Source organism: Periophthalmus magnuspinnatus, chromosome 15 (genome assembly GCF_009829125.3).
Source record: "Periophthalmus magnuspinnatus isolate fPerMag1 chromosome 15, fPerMag1.2.pri, whole genome shotgun sequence".
Classification (NCBI taxonomy): domain Eukaryota; kingdom Metazoa; phylum Chordata; class Actinopteri; order Gobiiformes; family Gobiidae; genus Periophthalmus; species Periophthalmus magnuspinnatus.
The window spans coordinates 10,878,668-10,890,842 of NC_047140.1; the positions used below are offsets into that span (position 1 = coordinate 10,878,668).

The 12,175-nt window shown below is 42.4% G+C and overlaps 12 non-coding genes across 12 annotated transcripts; 9 read left to right on the top strand and 3 right to left on the bottom strand.

Annotated features, from left to right (window-relative positions):
- Positions 1 to 406: 406 nt before the first annotated feature.
- LOC117383058 (U4 spliceosomal RNA) lies at positions 407 to 547 on the top strand. The gene has a single exon (XR_004542376.1). It is a non-coding gene; the product is annotated as a U4 spliceosomal RNA (small nuclear RNA).
- Positions 548 to 1,755: 1,208 nt separating this feature from the next.
- Positions 1,756 to 1,828, bottom strand: trnak-uuu (transfer RNA lysine (anticodon UUU)). The gene has a single exon. It is a non-coding gene; the product is annotated as a tRNA-Lys (tRNA).
- Positions 1,829 to 2,269: 441 nt separating this feature from the next.
- LOC117383059 (U4 spliceosomal RNA) lies at positions 2,270 to 2,410 on the top strand. Its single transcript, XR_004542377.1, has one exon. It is a non-coding gene; the product is annotated as a U4 spliceosomal RNA (small nuclear RNA).
- Positions 2,411 to 2,606: 196 nt separating this feature from the next.
- On the top strand, positions 2,607 to 2,678 carry trnap-ugg (transfer RNA proline (anticodon UGG)). Its single transcript has one exon. It is a non-coding gene; the product is annotated as a tRNA-Pro (tRNA).
- Positions 2,679 to 4,665: 1,987 nt separating this feature from the next.
- LOC117383061 (U4 spliceosomal RNA) lies at positions 4,666 to 4,806 on the top strand. Its single transcript, XR_004542378.1, has one exon. It is a non-coding gene; the product is annotated as a U4 spliceosomal RNA (small nuclear RNA).
- Positions 4,807 to 6,260: 1,454 nt separating this feature from the next.
- trnak-uuu (transfer RNA lysine (anticodon UUU)) lies at positions 6,261 to 6,333 on the bottom strand. Its single transcript has one exon. It is a non-coding gene; the product is annotated as a tRNA-Lys (tRNA).
- Positions 6,334 to 6,774: 441 nt separating this feature from the next.
- Positions 6,775 to 6,915, top strand: LOC117383062 (U4 spliceosomal RNA). The gene has a single exon (XR_004542379.1). It is a non-coding gene; the product is annotated as a U4 spliceosomal RNA (small nuclear RNA).
- A 198-nt stretch (positions 6,916 to 7,113) lies between these two features.
- Positions 7,114 to 7,185, top strand: trnap-ugg (transfer RNA proline (anticodon UGG)). Its single transcript has one exon. It is a non-coding gene; the product is annotated as a tRNA-Pro (tRNA).
- A 2,091-nt stretch (positions 7,186 to 9,276) lies between these two features.
- LOC117383063 (U4 spliceosomal RNA) lies at positions 9,277 to 9,417 on the top strand. The gene has a single exon (XR_004542380.1). It is a non-coding gene; the product is annotated as a U4 spliceosomal RNA (small nuclear RNA).
- A 1,208-nt stretch (positions 9,418 to 10,625) lies between these two features.
- trnak-uuu (transfer RNA lysine (anticodon UUU)) lies at positions 10,626 to 10,698 on the bottom strand. The gene has a single exon. It is a non-coding gene; the product is annotated as a tRNA-Lys (tRNA).
- A 441-nt stretch (positions 10,699 to 11,139) lies between these two features.
- Positions 11,140 to 11,280, top strand: LOC117383064 (U4 spliceosomal RNA). Its single transcript, XR_004542381.1, has one exon. It is a non-coding gene; the product is annotated as a U4 spliceosomal RNA (small nuclear RNA).
- A 196-nt stretch (positions 11,281 to 11,476) lies between these two features.
- trnap-ugg (transfer RNA proline (anticodon UGG)) lies at positions 11,477 to 11,548 on the top strand. Its single transcript has one exon. It is a non-coding gene; the product is annotated as a tRNA-Pro (tRNA).
- Positions 11,549 to 12,175: the final 627 nt, after the last annotated feature.

Below are 12,175 nucleotides of genomic sequence, written 5' to 3' on the forward strand. Positions count from 1 at the left end.
ATGTTTTATAAATACAACATTTGAATGAACAGTTAGTTTCGGTCTTGTTTCTAAATACGTATTTAGAAGTGAAATTGTATAATGACATTAAAGTCCCTGTTCCTGATTTGTTCCATGTATCTGAGCTAAATGTGAGATATATGCAGAAGCAGCTCTTCAGGTCAAAACAAGTCCCATCAAAACTCTGCTCTGGTCTCTGAGAGTCTCTGAGAGTTACTGCAAATTGAAATTCAATATTAAGAATGTTGCCAACAACTTTCAAAGTGTTATAGGCAATCATTTTTCAAAGTCGCCCTCTTCTCTCAGCCAGTGTTTAGTCAAAGGTTTGCTCCGCCCACAATTAGCCTACCATGACCAGGAAGTGAGGAAAACCAAGGCCAGCCCATTTTAGCTCCAAACAAATTTTAGCTTTGCGCAGTGGCAGTATCGTAGCCTATGAGGTCTATCCGAGGCGCGATTATTGCTAGTTGAAAACTTTACCCAATACCCCGCCTGGACGACTTGAAAAATAGTCGGCTATGGCAATTTTTGACAGTCTCTGAGGAGACTGGTATTTAAGTGTAAAACTAAACATCACATAGCATTTGACCATTTATCAAATGCTGAGCTATAAGCAGTTGTATCCAACTCAAAGGTTTGGTGTATACAATCATGAAAGTACACCAAAAAGCATTCATGTGCTTGGAAAGTCAGTCAGTTCTTGGTCATGTATAATGGACCAGCTATACACAAATAGTAATATTGCATAAAAAAGGCTAAAAAGAGTCTAAAGTCTAAACTCAGCGTGCACCTTAGCTGTTTTACATGCCCATGATTTAAATAGACCTTTGTGTAAATATGTCAAAGCCTGGTGTCTGCGCTCCTGTGGCTTCGACTCCCATCTGAAATGACTTTCAACGGAAGCACCGCGGAAGTGTGCAGGTATGCAACCCAGAGGTTTTTGGGTCAAAACAATCCTCAGCTAAATTGGGCTCTTCAGATGTGGGACTGGAGATGTTTCTTATATGTGGTAAGACGGCTGTTGAGGCCTGTGCTGCAGGTGTGCTTACCTGGTAAGCGCTCCCTTTCTCGTTGCTCCCCCTTTTGCCCACATGCATTTAATGCATAAGGCACTGGCCTCCTAATTCTATGTCAGTAGGTCGATGGATCGAAACCATCCTCTGCTAAAGTGGGCTCCTCAGATGTGGGACAGCTTTATTATAGAAAACCATTTTGAAAGCTAAAATTACCTTCCTAATCTAAATACACCGTGGACCTTGACCGTTTAACATTACATTGCCATTATTTTATTAGACCTTTGTGTAAAGATGTGAAAACCTTTTGTCTGTGCTCCAATGGGTTCAAGTCTCATCTGCAGTTGCACTTGTGTTACTTATAGTAGTGTTTCTAATTAAATAAAGAGAATTAAACCCCAATATTTTTCATTGGATTTTATTCAAAAAACTAGCTTCTCTAAAGAAGCAGGACTAAGGGGGTTCCGCTTTTTGGTAAGGATTTCTCCTGCTTTTGAAAAAATTTGCTCACAAGGCACAGACGAAGCTGGTGTGCAAAGGTATGTGGTGGCCAGTGTAAATAAATGTGGACATGTATGTCTTTGCCTTCTCCAGTACTTTGTGAGCCCTGAGCAGACATTGTGTAATTTTATAATTATTATATAAGACAAACCTTGTTGGGAGAGATCAAGTCAAAGTATTCCCAAACAGGGAAAAACTTCCTTTTTTTCACCCCACTAGTATGGAAGATGTGATGACCAACTGCCTGAACAGGGACTTGAACCCTGGACCCTCAGATTAAAAGTCTGATGCTCTGCCGACTGAGCTACCCAGGCCCTACATGGGAAACATTTCATGCCTTGAACACAGTTCAAACAACACAAACCAAACGTACAAGATTAGCTTGAAGGTAAATCTCATATGATTTAGCATGACACCAAAGAACAGTGCATTTATTTCCCAACAAATCATTATTCCCACCTGATATCGCTCAGTCAGTTGTTGGTCATGCTGCAGGTGAGGGCTTTAATGCTTGACAAATGGAACATCTGTCAGAGTCTGTTTGGCCCCACCACATAACGTCCTACTGCAAATAGAAATTCAATATTATGCATGTTACCAACAACTTTCAAAGTGTTATTGGCAATCATTTTTCAAAGTCGCCCTCTTCTCTCAGCCAGTGTTTAGTCAAAGGTTTGCTCCGCCCACAATTAGCCTACCATGACCAGGAAGTGAGGAAAACCAAGGCCAGCCCATTTTAGCTCCAAACAAATTTTAGCTTTGCGCAGTGGCAGTATCGTAGCCTATGAGGTCTATCCGAGGCGCGATTATTGCTAGTTGAAAACTTTACCCAATACCCCGCCTGGACGACTTGAAAAATAGTCGGCTATGGCAATTTTTGACAGTCTCTGAGGAGACTGGTATTTATGTATAAAACTAAACATCTCATAGCATTTGCCCATTTATCAAATGCTGAGCTATAAGCAGTTGTATCCAGCTGAAAGGTTTGGTGAATACAATCTTGTCAAAGTACACCAAAAAGCATTTGCGTGCACACCCATAGGAAAGTCAGTCAATGGTTGGTCATGCTACAGCTGAAGGGTACTGTATCGTGGCTCGTTGGTCTAGGGGTATGATTCTCGCTTTGGGTGCGAGAGGTCCCGGGTTCAAATCCCGGACGAGCCCGGTAGCTAAGCAGCAAGGTCTGCTTATCTCTTATCAACTGCTCCAGGTTGCCAGTTCCATCATCTAGTGTCACATCTAGAATCCAACTTTCCAGTGTGTGCGGATTTTCAATTCCAATTCCAAACTATTCAACCCCCACAAACAGTCCATTCAATTGCCAATTAATGAGAATTCACACTTGATATCCATCGGTCAAATGTTGTTCAGACTTCAGGTGACCTTTCAAGCATTGTGGCTTGTTGGTCTAGGGCAGGGGTGTCAAACACATTTTCACCGAAATGGCTGCTCTCGAGGGGCCAAATGTAAAATAAATCTAACAAATTTTTAAACTTGTTAATTAATGTTTCTGTATTTATTACTTATTCAAGTTACAAATATTGCATATGCATTTGCCTAGATGTAAAAATATGGCTGTGTAACTGCGTATCTCCTGATAAATTTAGATTTTAAGACTATCATACCTTTTAATTTACCCTGTCGAGGGCCACATAAAATGATGTGGAGGGCCACATTTGGCCCGCGGGCCTTGAGTTTGACACGTGTTCAATATGGAGGCCAGGTGAGGCACACGGGTGCTGAACGCTTTCTGCCGTGTCTGAGCGGAGCCTCAAAAACACACCTTCAGAATGCGAACGTATGTCACGAACATGAAAATCAAAGGTCCAAACACGGTGAGGATCGTTATGAGGAGCCCGTAGATGTTGTTGACCGAAGTGTCCGAGCACGCCAATTTAACCACGGAGTAATTATTGCAGATGACTTTGGGAATGAGAGCTCCACACAGTTTTAAAGAATGTGTCAATAGAACCAAAGTTAAAATCAAGGCGAAAGAGTAGAACCAGGGGAACGCCATGAGAAAAAGGACTTTGGTGGAGGTCATGTTGGCTCTGTACTGTAGGGGGAAACTTATGGCCAGGTACAGGTCGTATGCGATGACCGCGAGGATTATAAACTCTATAGCACTGTACGAGTGACCGAAGAAAATCTGTAAGAAACAACAGGTAAATGTGATGGTGTGGACCTCACGAGTTATGTGGACCAAAAGCATCGGGAAAACAGCGGCGCTTCCCCAAATCTCATTCAGAAAGAGACCACAGAGCAGCAGGTACATGGGCTCGTGCAGGGTTCAGTTCAGGCAGATGACCATGATGAGGAGCAGGTTAGACACAAGGATCAGAACGTACATGGAGAATAGGAGCAGGAAGTACAGCCATTTTAAAGGCCCCGGGTCAGTGTAGGCTCCCAGAATGAAGTGAGTCACCACACTGGAGTTCTGCATCCTCCTCCTAGATATCAGTTTGCTCCAATTACACCAGATCACTTTAACCCATTCATAAAGACACGGCTCTTAAAACCACAAACCGATCGTTTCAAACGCTCAAATCAGCATTTTCCAACAAATAAAATTAAGTCATTGCACTGTTCAGTTTGAGTAGTGGCTTCAATACAGAATCTGCTGAAGGGAAGAGGAGGAGGTCAGAAGAGCAGATGGAGCAGAGGAGGAGTTCAGGTGAGCAGAGAATGCAGAGGAGAGGATCAGATGGAGCAGAGGAGGAGGTCAGAGGAGCAAACTGATTTCAAATGTTTTATAAATACAACATTTGAATGAACAGTTAGTTTCGGTCTTGTTTCTAAATACGTATTTAGAAGTGAAATTGTATAATGACATTAAAGTCCCTGTTCCTGATTTGTTCCATGTATCTGAGCTAAATGTGAGATATATGCAGAAGCAGCTCTTCAGGTCAAAACAAGTCCCATCAAAACTCTGCTCTGGTCTCTGAGAGTCTCTGAGAGTTACTGCAAATTGAAATTCAATATTAAGAATGTTGCCAACAACTTTCAAAGTGTTATAGGCAATCATTTTTCAAAGTCGCCCTCTTCTCTCAGCCAGTGTTTAGTCAAAGGTTTGCTCCGCCCACAATTAGCCTACCATGACCAGGAAGTGAGGAAAACCAAGGCCAGCCCATTTTAGCTCCAAACAAATTTTAGCTTTGCGCAGTGGCAGTATCGTAGCCTATGAGGTCTATCCGAGGCGCGATTATTGCTAGTTGAAAACTTTACCCAATACCCCGCCTGGACGACTTGAAAAATAGTCGGCTATGGCAATTTTTGACAGTCTCTGAGGAGACTGGTATTTAAGTGTAAAACTAAACATCACATAGCATTTGACCATTTATCAAATGCTGAGCTATAAGCAGTTGTATCCAACTCAAAGGTTTGGTGTATACAATCATGAAAGTACACCAAAAAGCATTCATGTGCTTGGAAAGTCAGTCAGTTCTTGGTCATGTATAATGGACCAGCTATACACAAATAGTAATATTGCATAAAAAAGGCTAAAAAGAGTCTAAAGTCTAAACTCAGCGTGCACCTTAGCTGTTTTACATGCCCATGATTTAAATAGACCTTTGTGTAAATATGTCAAAGCCTGGTGTCTGCGCTCCTGTGGCTTCGACTCCCATCTGAAATGACTTTCAACGGAAGCACCGCGGAAGTGTGCAGGTATGCAACCCAGAGGTTTTTGGGTCAAAACAATCCTCAGCTAAATTGGGCTCTTCAGATGTGGGACTGGAGATGTTTCTTATATGTGGTAAGACGGCTGTTGAGGCCTGTGCTGCAGGTGTGCTTACCTGGTAAGCGCTCCCTTTCTCGTTGCTCCCCCTTTTGCCCACATGCATTTAATGCATAAGGCACTGGCCTCCTAATTCTATGTCAGTAGGTCGATGGATCGAAACCATCCTCTGCTAAAGTGGGCTCCTCAGATGTGGGACAGCTTTATTATAGAAAACCATTTTGAAAGCTAAAATTACCTTCCTAATCTAAATACACCGTGGACCTTGACCGTTTAACATTACATTGCCATTATTTTATTAGACCTTTGTGTAAAGATGTGAAAACCTTTTGTCTGTGCTCCAATGGGTTCAAGTCTCATCTGCAGTGACTTTTAGGTGTCTGGTAATGCGGAAGCTAGTGATGGTGAGATGAAGCCCCATGAAGCATCGATACTTTCAGTCAACTGTGCCGGAACATGCACCGACAATTCATAAGGATTCATTTACTCTATGGCGCCATCAAGAGGTCTATAAAATGTACTGCAATCTAGTTTCCACTTCAGCGCCATCAATTGAACAAATGTATTACAAAACCAGTGATACCACAGTGAAACACATTATTAGAAATAGGAATGCACTTGTGTTACTTATAGTAGTGTTTCTAATTAAATAAAGAGAATTAAACCCCAATATTTTTCATTGGATTTTATTCAAAAAACTAGCTTCTCTAAAGAAGCAGGACTAAGGGGGTTCCGCTTTTTGGTAAGGATTTCTCCTGCTTTTGAAAAAATTTGCTCACAAGGCACAGACGAAGCTGGTGTGCAAAGGTATGTGGTGGCCAGTGTAAATAAATGTGGACATGTATGTCTTTGCCTTCTCCAGTACTTTGTGAGCCCTGAGCAGACATTGTGTAATTTTATAATTATTATATAAGACAAACCTTGTTGGGAGAGATCAAGTCAAAGTATTCCCAAACAGGGAAAAACTTCCTTTTTTTCACCCCACTAGTATGGAAGATGTGATGACCAACTGCCTGAACAGGGACTTGAACCCTGGACCCTCAGATTAAAAGTCTGATGCTCTGCCGACTGAGCTACCCAGGCCCTACATGGGAAACATTTCATGCCTTGAACACAGTTCAAACAACACAAACCAAACGTACAAGATTAGCTTGAAGGTAAATCTCATATGATTTAGCATGACACCAAAGAACAGTGCATTTATTTCCCAACAAATCATTATTCCCACCTGATATCGCTCAGTCAGTTGTTGGTCATGCTGCAGGTGAGGGCTTTAATGCTTGACAAATGGAACATCTGTCAGAGTCTGTTTGGCCCCACCACATAACGTCCTACTGCAAATAGAAATTCAATATTATGCATGTTACCAACAACTTTCAAAGTGTTATTGGCAATCATTTTTCAAAGTCGCCCTCTTCTCTCAGCCAGTGTTTAGTCAAAGGTTTGCTCCGCCCACAATTAGCCTACCATGACCAGGAAGTGAGGAAAACCAAGGCCAGCCCATTTTAGCTCCAAACAAATTTTAGCTTTGCGCAGTGGCAGTATCGTAGCCTATGAGGTCTATCCGAGGCGCGATTATTGCTAGTTGAAAACTTTACCCAATACCCCGCCTGGACGACTTGAAAAATAGTCGGCTATGGCAATTTTTGACAGTCTCTGAGGAGACTGGTAATTTATGTATAAAACTAAACAATCTCATAGCATTTGACCATTTATCAAATGCTGAGCTATAAGCAGTTGTATCCAGCTGAAAGGTTTGGTGAATACAATCTTGTCAAAGTACACCAAAAAGCATTTGCGTGCACACCCATAGGAAAGTCAGTCAATGGTTGGTCATGCTACAGCTGAAGGGTACTGTATCGTGGCTCGTTGGTCTAGGGGTATGATTCTCGCTTTGGGTGCGAGAGGTCCCGGGTTCAAATCCCGGACGAGCCCGGTAGCTAAGCAGCAAGGTCTGCTTATCTCTTATCAACTGCTCCAGGTTGCCAGTTCCATCATCTAGTGTCACATCTAGAATCCAACTTTCCAGTGTGTGCGGATTTTCAATTCCAATTCCAAACTATTCAACCCCCACAAACAGTCCATTCAATTGCCAATTAATGAGAATTCACACTTGATATCCATCGGTCAAATGTTGTTCAGACTTCAGGTGACCTTTCAAGCATTGTGGCTTGTTGGTCTAGGGCAGGGGTGTCAAACACATTTTCACCGAAATGGCTGCTCTCGAGGGGCCAAATGTAAAATAAATCTAACAAATTTTTAAACTTGTTAATTAATGTTTCTGTATTTATTACTTATTCAAGTTACAAATATTGCATATGCATTTGCCTAGATGTAAAAATATGGCTGTGTAACTGCGTATCTCCTGATAAATTTAGATTTTAAGACTATCATACCTTTTAATTTACCCTGTCGAGGGCCACATAAAATGATGTGGAGGGCCACATTTGGCCCGCGGGCCTTGAGTTTGACACGTGTTCAATATGGAGGCCAGGTGAGGCACACGGGTGCTGAACGCTTTCTGCCGTGTCTGAGCGGAGCCTCAAAAACACACCTTCAGAATGCGAACGTATGTCACGAACATGAAAATCAAAGGTCCAAACACGGTGAGGATCGTTATGAGGAGCCCGTAGATGTTGTTGACCGAAGTGTCCGAGCACGCCAATTTAACCACGGAGTAATTATTGCAGATGACTTTGGGAATGAGAGCTCCACACAGTTTTAAAGAATGTGTCAATAGAACCAAAGTTAAAATCAAGGCGAAAGAGTAGAACCAGGGGAACGCCATGAGAAAAAGGACTTTGGTGGAGGTCATGTTGGCTCTGTACTGTAGGGGGAAACTTATGGCCAGGTACAGGTCGTATGCGATGACCGCGAGGATTATAAACTCTATAGCACTGTACGAGTGACCGAAGAAAATCTGTAAGAAACAACAGGTAAATGTGATGGTGTGGACCTCACGAGTTATGTGGACCAAAAGCATCGGGAAAACAGCGGCGCTTCCCCAAATCTCATTCAGAAAGAGACCACAGAGCAGCAGGTACATGGGCTCGTGCAGGGTTCAGTTCAGGCAGATGACCATGATGAGGAGCAGGTTAGACACAAGGATCAGAACGTACATGGAGAATAGGAGCAGGAAGTACAGCCATTTTAAAGGCCCCGGGTCAGTGTAGGCTCCCAGAATGAAGTGAGTCACCACACTGGAGTTCTGCATCCTCCTCCTAGATATCAGTTTGCTCCAATTACACCAGATCACTTTAACCCATTCATAAAGACACGGCTCTTAAAACCACAAACCGATCGTTTCAAACGCTCAAATCAGCATTTTCCAACAAATAAAATTAAGTCATTGCACTGTTCAGTTTGAGTAGTGGCTTCAATACAGAATCTGCTGAAGGGAAGAGGAGGAGGTCAGAAGAGCATATGGAGCAGAGGAGGAGTTCAGGTGAGCAGAGAATGCAGAGGAGAGGATCAGATGGAGCAGAGGAGGAGTTCAGGTGAGCAGAGAATGCAGAGGAGAGGATCAGATGGAGCAGAGGAGGAGTTCAGGTGAGCAGAGAATGCAGAGGAGAGGATCAGATGGAGCAGAGGAGGAGGTCAGAGGAGCAAACTGATTTCAAATGTTTTATAAATACAACATTTGAATGAACAGTTAGTTTCGGTCTTGTTTCTAAATACGTATTTAGAAGTGAAATTGTATAATGACATTAAAGTCCCTGTTCCTGATTTGTTCCATGTATCTGAGCTAAATGTGAGATATATGCAGAAGCAGCTCTTCAGGTCAAAACAAGTCCCATCAAAACTCTGCTCTGGTCTCTGAGAGTCTCTGAGAGTTACTGCAAATTGAAATTCAATATTAAGAATGTTGCCAACAACTTTCAAAGTGTTATAGGCAATCATTTTTCAAAGTCGCCCTCTTCTCTCAGCCAGTGTTTAGTCAAAGGTTTGCTCCGCCCACAATTAGCCTACCATGACCAGGAAGTGAGGAAAACCAAGGCCAGCCCATTTTAGCTCCAAACAAATTTTAGCTTTGCGCAGTGGCAGTATCGTAGCCTATGAGGTCTATCCGAGGCGCGATTATTGCTAGTTGAAAACTTTACCCAATACCCCGCCTGGACGACTTGAAAAATAGTCGGCTATGGCAATTTTTGACAGTCTCTGAGGAGACTGGTATTTAAGTGTAAAACTAAACATCACATAGCATTTGACCATTTATCAAATGCTGAGCTATAAGCAGTTGTATCCAACTCAAAGGTTTGGTGTATACAATCATGAAAGTACACCAAAAAGCATTCATGTGCTTGGAAAGTCAGTCAGTTCTTGGTCATGTATAATGGACCAGCTATACACAAATAGTAATATTGCATAAAAAAGGCTAAAAAGAGTCTAAAGTCTAAACTCAGCGTGCACCTTAGCTGTTTTACATGCCCATGATTTAAATAGACCTTTGTGTAAATATGTCAAAGCCTGGTGTCTGCGCTCCTGTGGCTTCGACTCCCATCTGAAATGACTTTCAACGGAAGCACCGCGGAAGTGTGCAGGTATGCAACCCAGAGGTTTTTGGGTCAAAACAATCCTCAGCTAAATTGGGCTCTTCAGATGTGGGACTGGAGATGTTTCTTATATGTGGTAAGACGGCTGTTGAGGCCTGTGCTGCAGGTGTGCTTACCTGGTAAGCGCTCCCTTTCTCGTTGCTCCCCCTTTTGCCCACATGCATTTAATGCATAAGGCACTGGCCTCCTAATTCTATGTCAGTAGGTCGATGGATCGAAACCATCCTCTGCTAAAGTGGGCTCCTCAGATGTGGGACAGCTTTATTATAGAAAACCATTTTGAAAGCTAAAATTACCTTCCTAATCTAAATACACCGTGGACCTTGACCGTTTAACATTACATTGCCATTATTTTATTAGACCTTTGTGTAAAGATGTGAAAACCTTTTGTCTGTGCTCCAATGGGTTCAAGTCTCATCTGCAGTTGCACTTGTGTTACTTATAGTAGTGTTTCTAATTAAATAAAGAGAATTAAACCCCAATATTTTTCATTGGATTTTATTCAAAAAACTAGCTTCTCTAAAGAAGCAGGACTAAGGGGGTTCCGCTTTTTGGTAAGGATTTCTCCTGCTTTTGAAAAAATTTGCTCACAAGGCACAGACGAAGCTGGTGTGCAAAGGTATGTGGTGGCCAGTGTAAATAAATGTGGACATGTATGTCTTTGCCTTCTCCAGTACTTTGTGAGCCCTGAGCAGACATTGTGTAATTTTATAATTATTATATAAGACAAACCTTGTTGGGAGAGATCAAGTCAAAGTATTCCCAAACAGGGAAAAACTTCCTTTTTTTCACCCCACTAGTATGGAAGATGTGATGACCAACTGCCTGAACAGGGACTTGAACCCTGGACCCTCAGATTAAAAGTCTGATGCTCTGCCGACTGAGCTACCCAGGCCCTACATGGGAAACATTTCATGCCTTGAACACAGTTCAAACAACACAAACCAAACGTACAAGATTAGCTTGAAGGTAAATCTCATATGATTTAGCATGACACCAAAGAACAGTGCATTTATTTCCCAACAAATCATTATTCCCACCTGATATCGCTCAGTCAGTTGTTGGTCATGCTGCAGGTGAGGGCTTTAATGCTTGACAAATGGAACATCTGTCAGAGTCTGTTTGGCCCCACCACATAACGTCCTACTGCAAATAGAAATTCAATATTATGCATGTTACCAACAACTTTCAAAGTGTTATTGGCAATCATTTTTCAAAGTCGCCCTCTTCTCTCAGCCAGTGTTTAGTCAAAGGTTTGCTCCGCCCACAATTAGCCTACCATGACCAGGAAGTGAGGAAAACCAAGGCCAGCCCATTTTAGCTCCAAACAAATTTTAGCTTTGCGCAGTGGCAGTATCGTAGCCTATGAGGTCTATCCGAGGCGCGATTATTGCTAGTTGAAAACTTTACCCAATACCCCGCCTGGACGACTTGAAAAATAGTCGGCTATGGCAATTTTTGACAGTCTCTGAGGAGACTGGAATTTATGTATAAAACTAAACAACTCATAGCATTTGACCATTTATCAAATGCTGAGCTATAAGCAGTTGTATCCAGCTGAAAGGTTTGGTGAATACAATCTTGTCAAAGTACACCAAAAAGCATTTGCGTGCACACCCATAGGAAAGTCAGTCAATGGTTGGTCATGCTACAGCTGAAGGGTACTGTATCGTGGCTCGTTGGTCTAGGGGTATGATTCTCGCTTTGGGTGCGAGAGGTCCCGGGTTCAAATCCCGGACGAGCCCGGTAGCTAAGCAGCAAGGTCTGCTTATCTCTTATCAACTGCTCCAGGTTGCCAGTTCCATCATCTAGTGTCACATCTAGAATCCAACTTTCCAGTGTGTGCGGATTTTCAATTCCAATTCCAAACTATTCAACCCCCACAAACAGTCCATTCAATTGCCAATTAATGAGAATTCACACTTGATATCCATCGGTCAAATGTTGTTCAGACTTCAGGTGACCTTTCAAGCATTGTGGCTTGTTGGTCTAGGGCAGGGGTGTCAAACACATTTTCACCGAAATGGCTGCTCTCGAGGGGCCAAATGTAAAATAAATCTAACAAATTTTTAAACTTGTTAATTAATGTTTCTGTATTTATTACTTATTCAAGTTACAAATATTGCATATGCATTTGCCTAGATGTAAAAATATGGCTGTGTAACTGCGTATCTCCTGATAAATTTAGATTTTAAGACTATCATACCTTTTAATTTACCCTGTCGAGGGCCACATAAAATGATGTGGAGGGCCACATTTGGCCCGCGGGCCTTGAGTTTGACACGTGTTCAATATGGAGGCCAGGTGAGGCACACGGGTGCTGAACGCTTTCTGCCGTGTCTGAGCGGAGCCTCAAAAACACACCTTCAGAA